Raw genomic sequence first — 19,281 nt, 5'->3', positions numbered from 1 at the left:
TTTTATTACCTCTGCTTTCTTAGAATGCCTGGACCTCAGCTTACTCTATTCATTGGTTATGGTAATGTTTGTCAACCTTGGCAACTTCAAGATAGGTAGACTTCAATTCCTAAAATTCCCCAGCTAGCCATGTTGCCAAGTGAGAAATACTGAGTTATGGGCATGGAGATGGTGATGGTGATGGCCTTTGATTGTATGGACTGAGTCATGTTGTGAAAAAAAGTGTTTCCTGAATGACCACAATTTGTACTCAGTCGGACAAAAGCCTTGCTTGTACTCATAAAAGAAGATGCTTCTTAAGCACTTGATGGCTTGTAAGAAAACAGTGGTCCATTATGTCCAATATGGCTCCAAAAGGTATAAAGGTGATGAGCCAGGGAAGGAGGCAAGGAAAGAAAACTGGCTTGAAAGGAACATATGCAATTATGAAATGGGCAATAAATGCTCAGGAAAACACTTGCTGGCATTCAAATCCATTCTTGAAGGAGGCTCTTTCTTTTGGAAAACAAAACATGGACAAGAAATCTCCATAGGTTTCTAAAAATTAATTAAATCATCTACTTAAAGTATTTCTGTACTGCCTACCAGAGCAAAGTGCTTCCAAGACAACTTATGAAAAGTAAATACCGGTACATAAATACATATATAAAATATGATCTATCTGAATTGAAGACGGATTGGCAATAAATTGATCTTCAGAGGCTTATTTGCTGAGTCTGTAATTGATATCTTTTTCTAATGGCTTTTCTCATATTTGATGGAATATGCTGTCTCTCCAGTGACTACAATTTCTCTACCACCAAATAACCTCTTTAACTGCAGAACTGCAACACACATTGTAACTTGTTTCTTACCTGCACAATACAGGTAGTACTCAACTTATGACCGCAACTGGGACTGAAATTTATGTGGCTAAGTGATGCGGTTGTTAAGTGAGTGGGGCTTGATTTTATGATATTTTTGGCTGGAGTTCTTAAGTGAATCTGGCTTCCCCCATTGACTTTGCATGTTGGAAACTAACTGGGAAGGTTGCAAATGGTAATCACATGACCCCAGAAAAGTGCAGTGAAATTCTTCAAGAACAGACTATGATACTGTTAGGATATTTCATGCATTCCAACAAACATCTTTACATGAAGACAATCAGGACAAAAACTAAAGAGATGTACTGCATTATGAAGAAAGTTGAAAACATGTAGTACTTTAAGTGAAACAAAAAAATGCACTAAAAGATCATCAATCTCAAGGAATAATTAAAATGGGAATAAGCCCTATGCAAATAAACTGTAGATGGAAATCCATGCCAGGTTTGTACGTGTCTACTTAAAACCTTGCACCTTAATACAATAATATGCACCAGAACTGCTTGAGTTTATTACTCAGATTTGTTAATAGGTCACTTCTTAAAATACTGGCATTGCTTTCTTGACTTTTAATAGCAAGTCCTTGTTCCCTCATCTCTTTTCTTAATTGAGTTTATTTAGCTATTTAGTTTCTCCAATATTTGGCCTCAGTTAGAGGGACATGAATATTAGTTTCTGAGATTAAGATAGTGAGAAACAAAGCTAGTAATTTTACATGTTTATGGTAGAACAAAGTACTATAGTGATATAAAGCAGTACAGACTATTTCAGGCTGAAAATCCTAGCATCACTTCTTAAACTCTTCAATTTAAAGACGTCTTTAAAATCTCCTTGAGACCTTGGTTGAATTCATACAACCTACCGTAATAAGACCTATTGACCAATATGTATATGTCAAATTCTTAGATTACCATTTATACAGTATTTAGAATAACTTCTATGGAAAATAGTTCCTAAACTATAGCAAATCTTAGCTTCAAATTATATTTTCTGTAATCCCAAACCACTCAACTTCCAGTGACACGTTAAATTTAACCACCTGAAAGTAAATAGTTTGTCTTCCTCAGCTGGCAAACACACCCCTGGAAATGCAGCTGCCAACTTATGTTAGCAACACTAAGGTAGAAGGATAAAACTGTTGATATGGCGTTAAGCCTCATACTATGCCAGTACTGTTGTACAGCATCCCTGCATAGTGTTGGCACAATTATTTGCTCTGAAGTAAATATGAAAAGCTGATGTTTCCATTCATACTCCAGGATTTATTCTAATAAATGCTGTATTTTAATGATTGGAATGAGCTCCCTTACCAGAGTGAAAACAGTTCTGTTAACTGAAAAATAAACCACCTTTTTCCTGTCCTAAGGGAAAAGCACATTTTCAGATCTTGTATTTTCCAAAATTCCGTACAAACATTTGCTGTACTTATTTTTTTGTATCTTAGGACCTTCTGCATTTGGCTGATATACAGGGCTGTTGGGAACAGGAAATATGGACAATTAAATAGAAATTACAGCAATTTAAAAGAGTGTTTTAGATTTTTGCTGGTAGAAGGCACTGAATCAAACTGTTGAACTGTAGAAATGCCCATAATCAATGGAGACAATCCTCAATTCCATGTTCTCTATCCATTTATAGGTATGAGATTCCATATACAAGATTATAAAGAGACTTAAGGATGTTTCAAGCTAGTCTGTGGCATCATACTAGTGCTTTGGGAAGGTGCAAACCACAATCTATATTTCAGATGACAGATACTGCTGCAGAAGTCTGAACAACCAGTACCTGAGGGTGAAGCTGTGTGTTGCAACTGTTGTGCTTTACAGGATTGCACCACCTTTTTCCAGTTCTTGGAGAACTGAGTGAGAGTGAGAGCTATTAAGCAATGGCACAGTCTACCTATGGTTGTAGGTATTCCATCACTGAAGATTTTTGAGAAAAGTTTGGACGGCCATTTGTCTGAGATGGTATGAGGATTCCTGCACTGGGCAAGGAGTTAACACTCAAAGAACACCAAGATCTCTTCCAGCCCTATGAAACTATGACTTCTGCAAGAACTGAAGTCATTGCAGGATTGCAATTAAAAATATTAGATATTGAAAGGGCTTTTTATCCCTGGTGCTGCATTATGCACATGTATTTCTGAGACAATTGCATGGCTAGTGATTGGTGAACTGGTCTTTAGAATGAGTGGTGCAGTACTGCAGAGATGGGAAGCATTTAGGGATCAGGGATCACATATCTTATATCATAATTATTTAGTGATGACATGGTGTAGCTGGATTAGATTAAACAATCTCTCTTTTTTCAGTTTTGTTTTAGTGGTTGGGTTATTGGCTTTAGGATAGAATTGGAGCAGGAATCCTCTGGGAAGTACAGATGCTCCCATTCTCCACAAAAACTCCAGATCCTGAAAAATGGTCCAACATTACCCACAAACAATGATTTCAAGCCATTTGAAAGGTGGGAGATTTTAAGAAAGGAAATAGGAGTGATTTGACTCTCAGATGTTTCCTGTTCTAAATCCCATCCCTAAAGCCCTGGAGGAGGAAAAAAGAACGGCAAAACAGAGATTGGGGTTTGCAACCATTTGGGAGGTTTTGGAAAAGATCTGAAGGGTGAGATTTGGAGGTGTCTCCTAGTAGACTCTTCCTCTCATGCCCACTGTTAATTTTGAAAACAAAATGTAAAAACCACCAATATTTTACTTCTGAAATGTGATTTTGGGGTATTGGGGTTCTTTAAGCTGGATACAAGAGGGCACACTCAACATGCAGATCATGGATTGCCCATACCTGCTGAGCCACTAGGGCTGATCAGTCTATTATATAGATTAAATATGGATCCACTACAATTTCTATAGCAATCCAGTCCACTGTACTTTCCAGTGCTTGTTGGAAACTTAGCTGGTGCTTGAAATTTGAGGAGTGAAGAGTTAAGTGTTTATCTTTTGGTACAACTTATTCAGAAGAGTCTGCAGCATGTGGCAAAAAAAATAAAAAAATAAAAAATGAAGATGGTGGCCACATAAAAAAGAGGGAAGCACTATTGTGGCTGCCAGCTTGATTTTTTTTTGCCCACCTCTGGCCCTACTTCTATGGTTCACAAATAGGTGCCTCTTGTTGCCAGTGGCATCTAGTCAAAGCCAGGGTGATATTTGCCTCTGAGCTCACAACAGAAAGGCTCCAGCATGGCCTTCAATCTTAAAAAAAAAACAACAAAGCAGGCTATAGTTTGCTGCATGAATAGCCCACAGCCACGGAAATTTCTAGGCAGTTTCCCACAGGAGGATGGTAGATAGCCTGAAGCAGCTGGCAGAAGCTTGGACAACTGCAGTGGGCAGACTCTGTGACCATTAATTAGATGCAACCACTAGATGGCAGCAGAGATACAGAAGACTCCAATACTGTATAAGAGAACTCTCTACTGCCTTTTTGCAGTTGCCTGCAATTGCAGCCCAGTTCTCCCAGTCCTAGGGCAACATAACCTTCCAGGTCTTCAAAAGAGTATCCTGAGCCACCACTGCTATTCTTTCTTGAGAATGTTGTACCAGCCTTGAACAGCAACAATCCCTCAAATGGAGTCAATAGTTTTGTTTGTCTGTCTAGTATGTATGTATGTATGTATGTATGTATGTATGTATGTATGTATGTATGTATGTATCTATCTATCTATCTATCTATCTATCTATCTATCTATCTATCTATCTATCTATCTATCTATCATCTACCTACCTACCTACCTACCTACCTACCTACCTAGTTGTTCTATCATCTATTTATCAGTTAAGTTTGTACAGCTGCCCATTTCACATGAAAGTGACTTTGGGTGGCGTATAACACTTAATTAAAAAATACATAAAAGTCACAATTTAAAAAATAACTATAAAAAGGCACCCAGAATAAGAGAAGATGATATTAATGATAGTAAGGGAATGATTGCAAAATCTCCTTGGACCTCCAGCCTGATAACATAGTCAAACCTTGACTATGCCCATTTCCCGTACAAAAACATTGTGAATTGCAGTCATGTGATCACAAGATGTTGCAAATGGCTGTAAATGTGAACTGTGCCAAGAACCCAACATGTGATCACATGGCTGCAGGGGGAGGGCATTAGAACTTCAACTTTGGGTCGTAAGTAGCCCTGGGGTGGTCTGTTATAAATCCAAATGGATGCCAAGCAACCTGGCATAAGTTGAGGACTACCATTATTCCCCAAGGCAACTCCCAACATGTTCCTGGGTCATTCCACCCCAAAATTGAAGCAGGATTCTACTACTTAATTATGTTTCAGAAGCTCCTAAATTTCTTTCTTTCCCCCAAGCCAGGATCAGCCTTGGTGGCACAGCAGACTAAAGTGCTATTAAGTAACACCAGCTGCCTGCAATTACTGCGAGTTCAATTCTCATCAGGCTCAAGGTTGACTCAGCCTTCCATCCTTCCGAGGTAGGTAAAATGAGGACCCAGATTGTGGGGGCAATAAGCTGACTTTGTATTAAAAAAAAAAGAACACCGCTTGGGGGGGGGGGGGCGAAAGCTCTACTAAGCAGGTATATACAAAAGTATGAAGGATCTAGCCCCAGCCAGGATAGCCCAAATATATCCCAATATGAGTCCCAATTGTTGGAAATGTGGCCATCACCAAGACACTTTCTACCATTGCTGGTGGACCTGCCCCCAAGCGAAAAAATTCTGGAAAATGATCTGGAAATGGATTATGGAAATAATAAAAGACAATATTGATTTTGAACCGAAAATCTTTCTCCTGGGAATCCTGAAAGCAGAATATGAAAAAAAGAAGAAGTATCTAATCATACATATAACGACAGCGGCAAGAATAATCTACGCTCAGTATTGGAAGGAGAAAAAATTACCACCCGAAGAACAAGTAATCAGGAAAATATTAGAGTGCGCCGAAATGAATAAGCTAACATTAGAACTTAACGAAAGAGAGAACACGGAATACTATAATGTGTGGGAGCTGTGGTATGAGTGGATAGAGAAAAGAAATAAAAAGTGAAGTTTGAGAAGTATAAAGGTTAACTAATAATGATCATAAAGAGTTAACTATTACCATGTGCATTACTGAATTAAGGTTGTAATCTATGTAAACAACAAGTAAATAACATGTATATATGATCATAAAGAACTGTGCATTACTATTTGTAATAATATCCAAATCATATACAAGCAAAGATGCAATACTATGTAAATAATATGTAAATAATATGTATTTATATTTAACACCACGGAACCGAAAAATGTTGAATTGTATTTCTATATTTCACAATAAAAACCAATAAAAAAACAAAACAAAAACAAAAGTATGAAGGAGTTATGCTTAACGCATTGTAAGCCGCCCTGAGTCTCCGGAGAAGGGCGGCATATAAATCGAAACAATAAATAAATAAATAAATCTCTTTGATTTTTAATTAGAAAGAAGAAATGATTAAATCTATGACTGAAGAGGGATTGTATTAACTATATTTAAAATGTCATTATGGTAAAATTAAATAAAATGAAATTTAATCTAATAATCTTTGCTGTCAACCATTAGTTTGAGGCATTTCACTCAAAAGTCCAGTGTGGTTTTCAGGCAACACCAGAAGGTTATATCTTCAATTCAAAGCTTCTCCAACTAGAAATATATTGAATAATATGACCAGCAAGAGTTGGTGGCAACAAATTTAGTGATATGCAATGTGTAAGAGAGACAATGGTGGACAACATAGGCCTCTCTGAACATAGTCTAAAACACTTGCAGACATTAATCTGTTGGGTCCCTAATTTACTACTGGAATAATATATCCAAATAGTGGAACATCTTGGTGAAGCTGTTGCTTCTTCCAGCCAAATCAAACGAGGAGGCCAAATGACATTTCAGAAAGTCATATGGATGTGAGGCTTTCACTTGTTGACTTTATATGAACAATGACTGCATTGTTAATATATGAATGAATGCATCAAAATTAAATAGGACAGAGATGTAGGAACTCAACCATATCTACAAATCCAGCAGAGTTTAACATTTGCAGATTGGGGTGGTGATGGTATAGGATTGAACGTAGTATTTGCTACCTTGCCGTGTTACCCCAGCTATCACTCCTTTTGTTTGTGGCCATAATGCTCGGAATTTGGGAAGTGAAAAGTCCCAGTCAGAATATCAGAATATCAGGTTGGACTTGGGAGTGCTTTGATGCTTTCTGTTTCTGTGAAACATTTTTTTAAACAAGAGTGCTACTCTTGATGTACCAGGTCACCCACAGCCTCAGACATTAAGGAACAATAAGCTCTCAATTCAATAGCTCATGGTCCTTATTCATCCTAGGGAATAATTGACGTTGTCCTCATTTAGCAGACACTATTGAGACCAAGAACTCAGTTGTTAAACACAATGGCATCTAAGTGAAGCAGTAACCATGCTTCGGATTATACATGAGATCTCCTTTATTTTCCAGACCTGCAAAGATTGCCAATGTGAGGATTGGTCACAAAGTTACTTTTTTAAAATCCCCATTGTAATCGGGGTAACCAATACCATTGCTGTATGAGGCAGTCATTAAATAAGGACTACCTGATGATACAGGCCTGCTTTCCAATCTAAGCCTAACCAACCTGTCTTAATATATTTTAATCTTTTATTACGATTCCTCAAATCCCAAATTTGGATGCACAGAAATAAAACGTTGATCTCATTGTTTGGAATAAGAACTGAACTGAATAATATATTTTAAACTATTTTCCACTGTCAGAAAAGTTAGAAGAACAGTTTCAGAGGAAACATTTATCAACTTTCTTTCCAATCTAATTCACTACACAAGAAAAGTTGTTGTAGTGAACACTGGAACGTTGCCATCTTTGATGAACTACTTTTAAGGAGCGACCGAGATAATCTTTACCACACTATACTGAGAGAACATTAAATTAGCCCTCCAGCCAGAGAACTGAATTTTCTTTATGTAAGTGCCATACCGAAAACATTTAGCAACCCACCCTGCCCCGGATAGCAAAGAAGCCAGCTTTATCAGTTACTCAACTACATCACCCCAAAATTAAATGTCAAAATAAATACAGCTCGCAAGAAGTGTGAAGGTGGATTGTTCCTCTCAGGATAATCTTCTCCAGAGGCCTGTATGACAGGCACAGCAGGGAGAGAATTTGATGAGTGTCCATCTTAAGAGAAATGGGGGAGAAACAACCTGGAGAAAGGCACTGTCAGTAGCAGCCTCTTCATTTGTGGATACTTATTTATTTGTTTAAAATACTTATACAGTCGCCAATCTTATAACCAAACTCTGGGCGGCTCCCAATCAAAAGTTAAAACAATGCAAGAGCCATATTAACATTGTAAAACCAACACATTAAAAACAAAAACCTGGCGCCAAGTCATACTTCTGATGTGCAGTCACCTAGTGACTTGGGGGAAAGGCCAGATCTCCAAAGCTTTAAGGAAGGCTGGGAACTAGGTAGAGCTTTGCCAAACTTTGGGGAGAGTGTTCCATAGGGCAGGGGCTGCCAAAGAAAAGGCATGCTTCCTAACTCCCATTTGATGGCAATATTTAGGGGAAGGGACTAGGAACCTTCCCATCATGTATCACCTGGTAGGATCGCTAGATGTTTTTAGGAAAAGGTTCTGCAGATAACCTGGCCCTGTGCCATCTACAGCTTTAAAGGTGATCACCAACACTTTGAATTGTACCCAGAAAGAAACTGGAAGTCAGAGCAGCTTGTACACAAAGGTGTTACATGAACAAACCTAGCCCCCCCCCATTACTGCCATTACATTATCGTTTGAAGTAATCAAAACAGAATAGTTTGATCTATGAGGCTAGCTCAGCCCCTTGAATCCTTTAGGAAACTAAAAGGACTGTAGAATCTGTCTTTTTTCCTAAAGCATTTAGGGAGGAAGATTTAACTGAACCAATGTACAGTAGTTGTAACGCTGGATAGATTCTTAAAGTTTTAATGGAAGCACATTGTACACTGCCTGGAATCATATGAATAGGTGGCATACATACCGGTATATTTCAAACAAACGAACAATAAAGCTTGTGGGGCACCCCTTCAGCAGCAATTTTTAATAAGATCAAGGAGTTCATAATGGGATATTTCATTTGTAGACGCTGTGCTGAATTGCTGCAAAGGACAGCATTTGAAATAGCAGTGGGGCTACTGGCAAGAGAGGCAGTTTGGTGTAGTGGATACGGCACAAGGCTAGAAACCAAGAGACTGTGAATTCTAGTCCTGCTTTAGGCACAAAGTCTTTTTAGTTGGTGGATCTGTAAGCAATAAGACTGAATCTCCACTGGCAACAATCTCTGCTTTAATTGCTTCAACATCATCAAAATAAAACAAATTTAAAAATGGGATTTGTCCGCAACTAATTAGTTACACTTACCTAAGCTATTTTTTAAAAAATGAGTTTGTCAAAGCACTTGATGGAATGGCACCTGCCAGGCCTTGCTATTTCTTATTCTTTCCTTTATCAGATTCTAAGCAGGGGTGGGCTGTTGGGGGTTCGCGGGGTTTGGGAGAACCTCTAGCTAAGATTCTGTGCAGTTCGAAGAACCCCCAAATCTCACTCCTGACTGGCCCCACCCACCCCCCTCCCCTCCCCGGAGTCCCCACGCTGCCAGTTTTGGATGCAGGTAAATGCAGGGCGTGCACAGAGGCAAAAAACGGGCCTACTGGAAGTTCGGGAAGGCCAGAAACGGGCCCATTTCTGGCCTCCAGAGCCTGGGGAGGCTGATTTCGCTCTCCCGGAGTATCGTGGAAAGCCTCCAGAGTTTGGGGAGGGCAAAATGCCACCCCCTGCTGTGGTGCAGGAGGCCGCCTAGGCCACGCCCACCATGGCCACGCCCACCCAGAAACAAGGCAGAGAACCCCTTACTAAAATTTTTGAAGCCCAACCCTGGTTCTAAGGGCTGCACGATTAGCTCACTTGACTGCCTGCTGGCTGTTTCATTGGCTTAAGAAGTTCAAAGAGGGAGAATGAAAGGAAGAGGTTGTTTTATGGAGAGCTGGACCAGCAGGATTCAGCCAGTTGGCCGATCAGCTGAAAAGAACCCATGCTATGTTTTACTAGGCTCTTGAATTCTGCTAGAAGCTGTGACATAGAAAACTGAGAGCATTCCAGTAGCCTATGAAAAAAATTCACTCTGATAAAAACAATCATGTACTTGATACTGTAAATTAATAGAAATTATTAAGGTTGTGCAGCATAGAAGGGCAAATTTCTTCAGCTGCAGAAGGTGAATCCAAGAAAAAAAAAACCTTTCTTTTTACGGTATTCCTGACAGGCACTATGTGCACTCTAAATCTGGGTCTCTGCAAAGTCTCTGAACTCGTATCTTCTCTATATCATTAAATTGGTATAATTACTTTTTATAGATGCTAAGTTCTGGTTGGCTGGTTTTCCATTGATATTTTGCTTGCAATAGGGCAAAGCAGAAAAGGAGTTGATGTTCCCAATCACAGATTATAGTTGTAACATAATGTTCTCTGTCAACTCAAGCCTTCACCAGATGTATCCATCCACACTAAATGTATTATAATAGGAAAATATATTGCGACTTCTGGCTGACTTGCTCAAAATAGTTACATGAGACAGGAAGTAGAACTACAATATTTATGTAACCAAATAGTCTGATTATTACTATAAAATACTTTACTAAATGCAAACTGAGAACATGCAGCTGTCAAGTCAAATTTCTGGGGGAAAAAAACTCGCTGAAGAGTGCCACAGAGTGTCCAGCTCTATAGCCTTCAGAAGGTAGAAGAGAAGGAAGAGGAGGAGTTAGGTATGAATGATATTCTAATAATCAGATAGTAACATGTTCTCACAATATATTTATCTATGGTTGATTTAAGCATAGTTTACTCAAATAATCTGAATTTGTAAGACACACCGGACATAAATTACATGGGCTGGGTTAACTGAAAATGTCAGGTTAAAATATGGCTGATGAAATCTCCGCTTATCTTGATTAGTTTGTATCTGCTGTATTATCTTAAACATATTTACTGTACAGTACTCAAATGTCTTTAATGTATAAATAGGCATTCAACCAGTATGCAACCAGGTGAAAATTTAGATTATATTCTCATGTTTCCTTTCTTGCCTTCCTTTCTTGCATGTATGTTTAGGCTTTCAATAAAGTCAGCTGATCATGTGAACTTGTCATCTGGTTTGATGCATGGTCAGGTACATTTAGCAACACAGTAGGGGTACAAACAGCTGAAGGTGCTACCTGTTTTATCTCCATTTACTCAGAAGAAACTTGCATTGCTTGCAACGAAACTCCCAAAGTGTAAAACCCTTGCTGCAATCCATTTTACTGCATGTTAACATGGATATCAATAGTCTGAAGAGATTCTCAGTCATCCAGGTCATGGTTGTCCCAAAGGTGTTTTTTCCAGTGGTGAAATCTAAAATTTGTTACTACCGGTTCTATGGGCGTGGCTTGGTGGTGGTGGGGGTAATGTGACTAGGTGGGCATGGCCAATTTTTTTTTAACTTTTAAAACCATTTTTTCTGCAACCTCTTTGGCGAAGAGGTTGTAAAAAAATGCTTTCAAAAGGCTCTGACGATCCCAGCTGAGTTGCCTGATCGGCAGAGGCTTTTTAAAAAACTCAGCTTGGATCATCAGAGACATTTAAAAGAAAAAAAGGTTTTTTTTCTTTTAAAAGCCTTTGACGATCCCGGCTGAGCTGCACGATCATCAGAGGCTTTTTTTTTACTTTTAAAAGCATTTTTTCGGCGGAAGAGGTTGTAGAAAAAATGCTTTTAAAAGTAAAAAAGAAAGCCTCTGATGATTGTGCGGCTCAGCTGGGCATTGGCGGGGGGAGGGATTTTTGCTACCGGTTCTCCGAACCACCCACCTCCATCGCTACCGGATTGGGCGATCCAGTCCAAACCAGGAGCATTTCACCCGTTTTTTTCTGGAGGCAACTGGACTTTCTTGTTTTTTCTTTGAAGACATTTAGCTTCTCATCCAAGTAGGTTCTTCAGCTCTGACATGATAGTGGGGAATTCTTCTTCTTCTTCTTGTGCCATATCCGTCATCGGATGTTGGTGATCATGTTGGCGACCCTATTTTTATCAACAGCTGCACAAAAAAGTGCTATTGAGTTTTCTCCAAACCAGCCCCTTAGATTTTGAAGTCACTATGTTCTTTTTCTGCCTGGACCTCATTTGCCTTCAATCTTTCCTTGGAGGATTAAGTGAAGTATGCCATATTTTTCTGGGTGTCGCCTCACAGTGGGGAATGAAAGGATTTATATTCCTTGCAGACAGCTGGTCATTTGCATCCTTTTATAGAGGGTCGTTGAAGCACTTGGAGGTTTATCTGTGTCCTCAAGGTCATCTGAGTACTCCTAGTTCCTGTAGTCTGCAATTTTTTCTCTCTGGAAATCCATTCCTACTCCCACACCATTCAAAGGGTGTTCATCCCAAATTGTAACCCTAAAAATCTGTAGATTTTAAGCTGTAATTTCCCCCACTATCCTGTCAGAGCTGAAGAAGCTTTTTGGATGAGAAGCAAAATGTCTTCAAAGAAAAAACAAGAATGTCCAGTTGCCTTTAGAAAAAGCACCTTTGGGACATGGATATCAATATTATTGATTGCACAGGTCTTACCCCCAAGTAAACAATAATAGGAGAGCAGCCCTATACACATATTTTTTTACATAGTGATACTTAAACATTCACATTTAGCGTTAAAACTAATCCAGTAGATCTTTTATGGCAATCTGCTCTAATAATATTTCTAATCACATCAGTTCATTTAATTGCATAGTATACAATTGTGAATTAGAGTAAAAATATACAGTTGACACCCTTTTGCTTTTCTTTAAAGATCATAAGAACTGCAGGGATGAATTAAGTAAAATCAGTGTGGGTTAATTTCTTCAAATATGCTACTAAAAAACAAGAGCGGACCTGGCTGGTTTACTCTCACTTACACAATTGTACATGGAAACCATCAATGGAATCTACCAAAGTCCCCAAGCCCCAACGTTAAATTTGGATGACCTTGGTTTTTTTTTAAGCCACCTAGGCCACCAATGATGTCTATAAGCACTTCCTCTAAATCATTTTTGAACTGTACACAATACAGTACTTGGATGGGGGGTGGGGGCACCTAAGGAAAAGGTGAATAGAAATAAACTACAGATGCAGTCACTAGGAATCAAGATCCACTAAGGAGCTTTATGTTTCCTGTAGACATGGCAAACAAAGGCTTAGATATGCTAAAGTTTTCTAACTAAAAAATTATTTCAAAACTTGCTGCGTTGTTTCAATGGGGAGGAGGAGGAGATTCAATGAGGCCTTTGCTTGCAGAGGTGCCTATGAATGGAGGGAGGCCACCAGCTTTCATTTAGTTCCAATTATGGTCCTTTACCAACAGGAGCTAGGGAAGGAGATGGAACATTTTTTGTCTTCCATGTGTTCGTGGCCTCCTAGTCCAGCAGCTCCAGCTGGCATAGTCAACGATCAGGGATGACAGTATGTAGAGTAAACATTCTTCATTTTCTGATCCAGAATTTATATAGTTTGAAATGTAGTTAGTTGGGATTCAACTAACAGCAGTATTACCAGAACCATCAGTGCCCAATGAATATTCAGAGTGCAATGTTTTTATTGAAAAATGCCACTGATGTTTCTTCTATTAGATCTGCATATGTAATCATAATAAAGCTTGAGATTTGTTGTGTAAGGCTGCAATCTTGTTCAATTACTTAGTTATAAGCCCCATTAAAGTCAAAGGACTTGCTTCTGAATAAACACTGATGCAATTGCATTACATCTCAGTTTGTCCAGTGACACGAATGAGCCTACTGTATAAGGCTATAGTCCGTCACACAGTTATCTGTGAGTAAGCCCCACAGCAGACCTATTTCTGAGTAGGCATTATGGAATTTCTGCTGTTATAATTCTGTTGACCAGTTGAATGGGATTTCTGAGCTAACATCTGAATAAAGCAGGCTTTGCAAATGCCTAGCTCTGGATCATTTCCAATAAGCCAATATTTATTGCATAAATTGGTATCACATGTTTTAGTATTGCACACAGTTGTTTTTAAAACTGGGAGTGACTGTCTGCAGAGATGGAACTACAAAAGATCAAAATAAAAGGTGGCCATGATTAATTAACATGACAGCTATAAAGAACATAAATCTGACAATTCTTGCATTAGAAACATTTGGGGAGTCATTGCTTATAACCCCAGAAAATAAATCAGTGTTCTGATTGCCATGTGGATGAGCCAGAGGTTATATAAGTCACTTGGTTAATGCAGGTACTGTACTCTCTTTGGGGAGGTGTGCAGGCGGTCTCTGCATACAAAATCAGCTTTGCTTGCCCAGGAGATCCAGGATTCCAGAATTACAAGCAGATCACAGCTTGAGTGCCTGCAGAACTACTATAAATCAACCATGGCCATGATGGTTAGGAAATGGTGGTGAAATCCAAATTTTTTTTACTACCGGTTCTGTGGGTGTGGCTTGGTGGGCATGGCAGGGGAAGGATACTGCAAAATCTCCATTCCCACCCCACTCCAGGGGAAGGATATTGCAAAATCTTTATTCCCACCCCACTCTGAGGCCAGCCAGAGGTGGTATTTGCCAGTTCTCCGAACTGCTCAAAATTTCCGCTACCGGTTCTCCAGAACCTGTCAGAACCTGCTGGATTTCACCCCTGGAATACGCGAGTTGTGATCTAACACACATCATGGAACCATCTCAGGGAAAATTGTAGATAGGACACACCTGAGCTAGAGGGAGGATTGATCTGACTGAGGATATGACTTTTTTTTTCCTCCTGTGGGTTTGCATAAAGCAGTGTTTCTCAATCTTGGCAATGTCAAGGTGTGTGGACTTCCATTCCCAGAATTCCCCAGCCATCAATATCTTAACATTTTCGAAGTTGGGAAACAACTTCCCAAGGCAAAATGACTATGTTGCAGCCACACCTGCCACAGCCACTCTGTTCCAGTAGTTCTCTGTCTTCAGCAAGCTGTCCCAAATGGTACAGTAGCACTTTTCTAGAGCTGGACGAGAGCTATTTATTTCTATGGAAGAAATAGGTGCAGGGGTGTGGACCCCTGCTACAGGTGGGATTTAGGACGAAGCTTCCAGGATATTCCAACTGAAACTCAACTCTGTCCTTCATTTTATAAAAAGTGTGTTCTGTGCAGTGTGCTTCCACATAGCAGCACACTGGTTTGGGGTGGGGTCATCATTCACACCACAGTGTTCAAAATGCTGAGCACTGACTTTTGCGTTGAGTAATAGGGGATGGTCTAGAAAAGACCACACTTGATGAATGAACTTCATTTACACACACCACATCACAGAGCCAAATTCCAGACTGAGTATTGTTTCATTTTTCTTCTGCAAACTGAACTGTCTCAGAAAATTACCACAAAGAAATTTTGGAGGGATGGTACCCATCCTGGTCAAACCCCTGCCCCCTCCCAGAACTGGGTCAGGCTCAATAAGAGGTCCACATACAAGAAACACAGCAGCAAGTTCTTAATTCCTAAATTCAAGAGAAATGTATTGACAGGAGCTAATTTATTGCACCGTTTTGGACTGCAACTCCTTCTAAAACTCAGTTTTTTAAAAAAAAAAATCTCCACCCCAGGCCAGTTTCAATAGTGTGCGTCTTTTTAACCTTTTTAATCCAAAGAGTCTCATTTCTAAACTACTAAGGGTGTGCGCGCGCATATTATATCCCGCTATGATCTTTCTAGCTCTTTTCCTCCTCCAGCACTACAAAACTTAAGAGTGGGGGGGTGTGCCTCTTGTTCTCAGTTGGCAACTCCGGAGCTCTTTTAACAATCGGACATGCCGCGTTCTTTAGCACTGCGTTTTGCACGCGGGCACACACACAATACATATTTAAAATGCTCATCTTGGCTTGCAAGGGATGGGGGTGGGGGTGAGAGAGAGAGAAAGAGAGAGAGAGGGGGGGGAGAGAAAGACACCCCCCCCTCAAATGACCTCAATTTAGATACAAAGTTTTGGAAAGTTGCTCTGAAGTTGCAAGGCATCGAAGCACGCTAATCCCGGAGCAGCCCCTCCTTTTTTTTTTTTTTTCCCAAAGCAGACTTTAGCAAAAACTGCCGCCCAGGAATTGAACCCAACGAACCTTGTTGCCACCGCTTAGTTGTGCTGATGAGCGAGGGGGGAATTTTCTTCTCGCGTCCAAAACCGCGCAGTCCTCGCCCGCTCGGTGGCGGTTGTCGCGGCCCGCGGAAACCCAATCCCCGCTGCAGGAAGACCACAGCTGGACTGCTTCCTTCAAGTTGGAGTCACTTACAGGTCTTGTGCCGAGGGTGAGTCACCCGCCGCCATGGAGGGAAGGAGGCTGGGGCGATGGCTGTCAAGACGGACTCCTGTCTTTAAGCCCACATTTGCAAGCACCAATGTCGATGCAGGGGTGGAGAGAGCGGGAGGGAGAGAAAGAAAGAAGCAGGGATCCCCGTGGCTGCGAAGGCTAGGGCAAAACAAATGTCTCTTTTCCCGGGATTCATTTCAAGGCTTGCCTGGGGCCAATGAGTCATGAATACACTTCTCTCTCTCCCCCCCCCCACCCCTCTCACACACACCCATTCTTGTACAGCAGATCCACACAAACACTCATTACAAGGAGCCCAGAGTAGCTCTCTGTTTACACTTTTACAAAAATCGGAGCCTTCCAAAGACAAAACGGTTTCTTCGTTTTAAAAAGTCACTTTACCAGCAGCCATTCCGGAATGCAGGAATACAGGTTCGCTGTCTCCTCGTACCTTACTGGGTCGCCCCCCCCCACCGCCCAGCCTTTACCTGCTGCGGTGTCCCAATCACACCTATCTTAAAAATGCATTGTTTGTGGCCGCTGAGCAGTGATGGGTCTTTAAGCCGCTGCTTAAGTGACAGATGTCCTATGAATTGGCTGCATGCATTTCTTGAACCTAATGAGAAGGAAGGACTCGCTGGAGAAGAGCCTAATGCTGGGAAAAATTGAGGGCAAAAGAAGAAGGGGACGACAGAGAATGTGGTGGCTGGATGGAGTCACTGAAGCAGTCTGTGGGGTGTGTTTAAATGGACTCCAGAGGATGGTAGAGGACAGGAAGGCCTGGTGGAACATTGTCCATGGGGTCGCGATGGGTCGGACATGACTTTGCAACTAACAACAACAAATTTCTTGAACAGAGTAAGGCAAAAGTGTTTTGGTTTCACAGCTCCATCTCAACTCAGCCATGGTTAACCCCCCCCCCCCCCCCCCCGGACAAATTTGTTGCTCCTAACTTCAATTCCTCTCATGGTCAATAACATCTTGCATGTTTGAACCCAGCGTTTTCAACCTCAGCAACTTTCAGATGTGTGAACTTCAACTCCCAGAATTCCCCTGCCAGTCAGTTTAACCAAGTTGTTTTTTTGTGACCAGTTTCAACCTCTGAACTTTAAGCAACTGTAATTTTAATAAATATTAATAAACAATTAATAATTGTAAATGGCATTTTTTTTTACTACATCCCAGGCACCTGGCAATTATCTTGGTCTTCCCATTTATTGTTGGATTTCATATGGCTGAAATCCAGTTCAGTGACTCTGGATACTAACAATATATAAATGCATAATATAACAGGATAAACAAACAATATTATAATGCAATGAGACTCCTAATAAACTATCTCACAGCTCATCACTGTTCATCCTGGCCCTAATCCCTGACAGAAAAGCCAAGACTTCCTAACAGGGTCAGGACTAAATCTCAGGCGTGGATAGTGCTCTCTTGAGTTGAGCAGCACTTCTTCCAGTTGGCTAAAAAGTTGTGAACTGCTATCCCATCATGTTCCTTGTTCTCCCACTAGAAAACCAACTAAACGGTAGGTTCAACGTAACTGCATAGCAAACAGTCTTTGATTCCAGTCAGAAAAAAGCTGAAGAATCGTGGCAAGGCATTAGAGCAGGGGTGTCAAACTCAAGGCCTGGGGGCCAGATCCGGTCCATCTGGTGCTTAGATCTGGCCCATGAGGCCACCCTGGAAACAGCAAAGGACTGGCCTGCAGTGCCTCTGCCAGCGAAAACAAAGCTTGGGAGGGCCATGGGTAGTCTTCCCAGGTTCCATTTTCGCTGGCAGAGGGCTGCAAGAGATTGTTGCATCCAAAAACGGAGCTCAGGAGCCTGTTTTTGCTGGCAGGGTGCTTGGGCCACCAAGGCACCCCCAACAAGTGATGTCAAGCTGGCCACGCCCACCCCCCCCCCCCCCGAGGTCAAACACAACCCTGATGCGGCCTCAATGAAATCGAGTTTCACAATCCTGCATTAGAGTGTCTTGACTTCAGGAGCAGAGGAGAAACCCAGTAGGCCAAGAAAGAGGATTAGGAGCAAATGAGAAATAACATAGCTTCACAGGCAACGCACAAAACTGTATCCACAACAGCTCCTTTGAAATAGGAACTAATCTGATTAAAACTTGAAGTTAATCAGTAAAATGTGAAAAAAAATGTTGGAAGCCCTTCAGTCTGAGGGCACATAAGGATGATGGCTATCTTGAATAACAGAGTTGGAAGAGACCTTGGAGGTCTTCTAGTTTAACCCCCTTGCTCAGGCACGAAACTCTATACCAGTGGTCGGCAAACCACGGCTTGTGAGCCACATGCGGCTCTTTGGCCCCTTGAGTGTGGCTCTTCCACAAAATACCGAAAAGTCCACAAAGTGCCGAAAAGTCCTTCAGCCGGTGAGAAGAAAGCTGCGCATGCGCGAAGATGGCAGCAGTGACCAGAGGTCTTTTCGGCGCTGTGCGCCAGTGGCTGGGTAGAAAGATCAAAAGGCATGGAGCAGCCTTTAATTAGGTAAAAGAAAACAAACTACTGAGGGAAGGAGCCCACTGAAGCTGCTGGCGTTGCAGGCGTCCCCCCCTCCCTGCAGCTTGGAGCTCCAAGCGGAAGAAGTCCTCGGCTGTTGCAAAGAAGCGGCAGCTCTGGGTGAGCCATGCCCACTTCTTTCTCTTTGAGAGCTGCTTTGCAAACAAGTGCAAGTGAGAATCGAACTGCCGAACTGCAGGCAATCAGCAGTCAGCAGAATTAGCCTGCAATACTGCATTCTAACCACTATGCCACCTCTTTCAAGTCAGTCCCACTAATGATGAATATCAACAAGCCAGACATGAGGGCAATGGGTCTCTTCTCTTTTGCTCCCTGCCAATTGCCAGTTCAAAAAATTATTCAGAGCTTGGAATCAGCATATATAGCCATCGGGATTAATAACTGGTGATTGACAGTTTTAATGAACTAAAAGCAATTTATTGGCTTAATCCTTGACCTGTTGCATTCTTTTAAACTCAACAGTTTAAGAATTTGATATCTGTCCCATGGTGACACTGTGATCCAGAATCAGGCTACTGCATTCGCTTTAAATATTAT

At 41.1% G+C, this 19,281-nt stretch overlaps 1 protein-coding gene across 2 annotated transcripts in view; it reads right to left on the bottom strand.

Moving 5' to 3' along the window:
• Window positions 1–16,243, bottom strand: part of AHNAK2 (AHNAK nucleoprotein 2) — a 72,732-nt gene extending 56,489 nt beyond the window's left edge. Inside the window, exon 1 of one of the 2 annotated variants that reach the window (XM_070942290.1) lies at window positions 16,020–16,243. The gene's annotated coding sequence lies outside the window, so the exon portion shown is untranslated. The remainder of the gene's footprint in view (window positions 1–16,019) is intronic. The other variant, XM_070942297.1, reaches the window with a different exon arrangement.
• Between the last annotated feature and the right edge of the window lie 3,038 nt (window positions 16,244–19,281).

The sequence above is a fragment of the Pituophis catenifer genome, unplaced genomic scaffold, assembly GCF_029215685.1.
Source record: "Pituophis catenifer annectens isolate HBS135680 unplaced genomic scaffold, rPitCat1.0.hap2 SCAF_1, whole genome shotgun sequence".
Lineage (NCBI taxonomy): Eukaryota > Metazoa > Chordata > Lepidosauria > Squamata > Colubridae > Pituophis > Pituophis catenifer.
The sequence above is the reverse complement of the archived record's forward strand: the minus strand, read 5'-3'. Positions and strand labels throughout refer to the sequence as shown.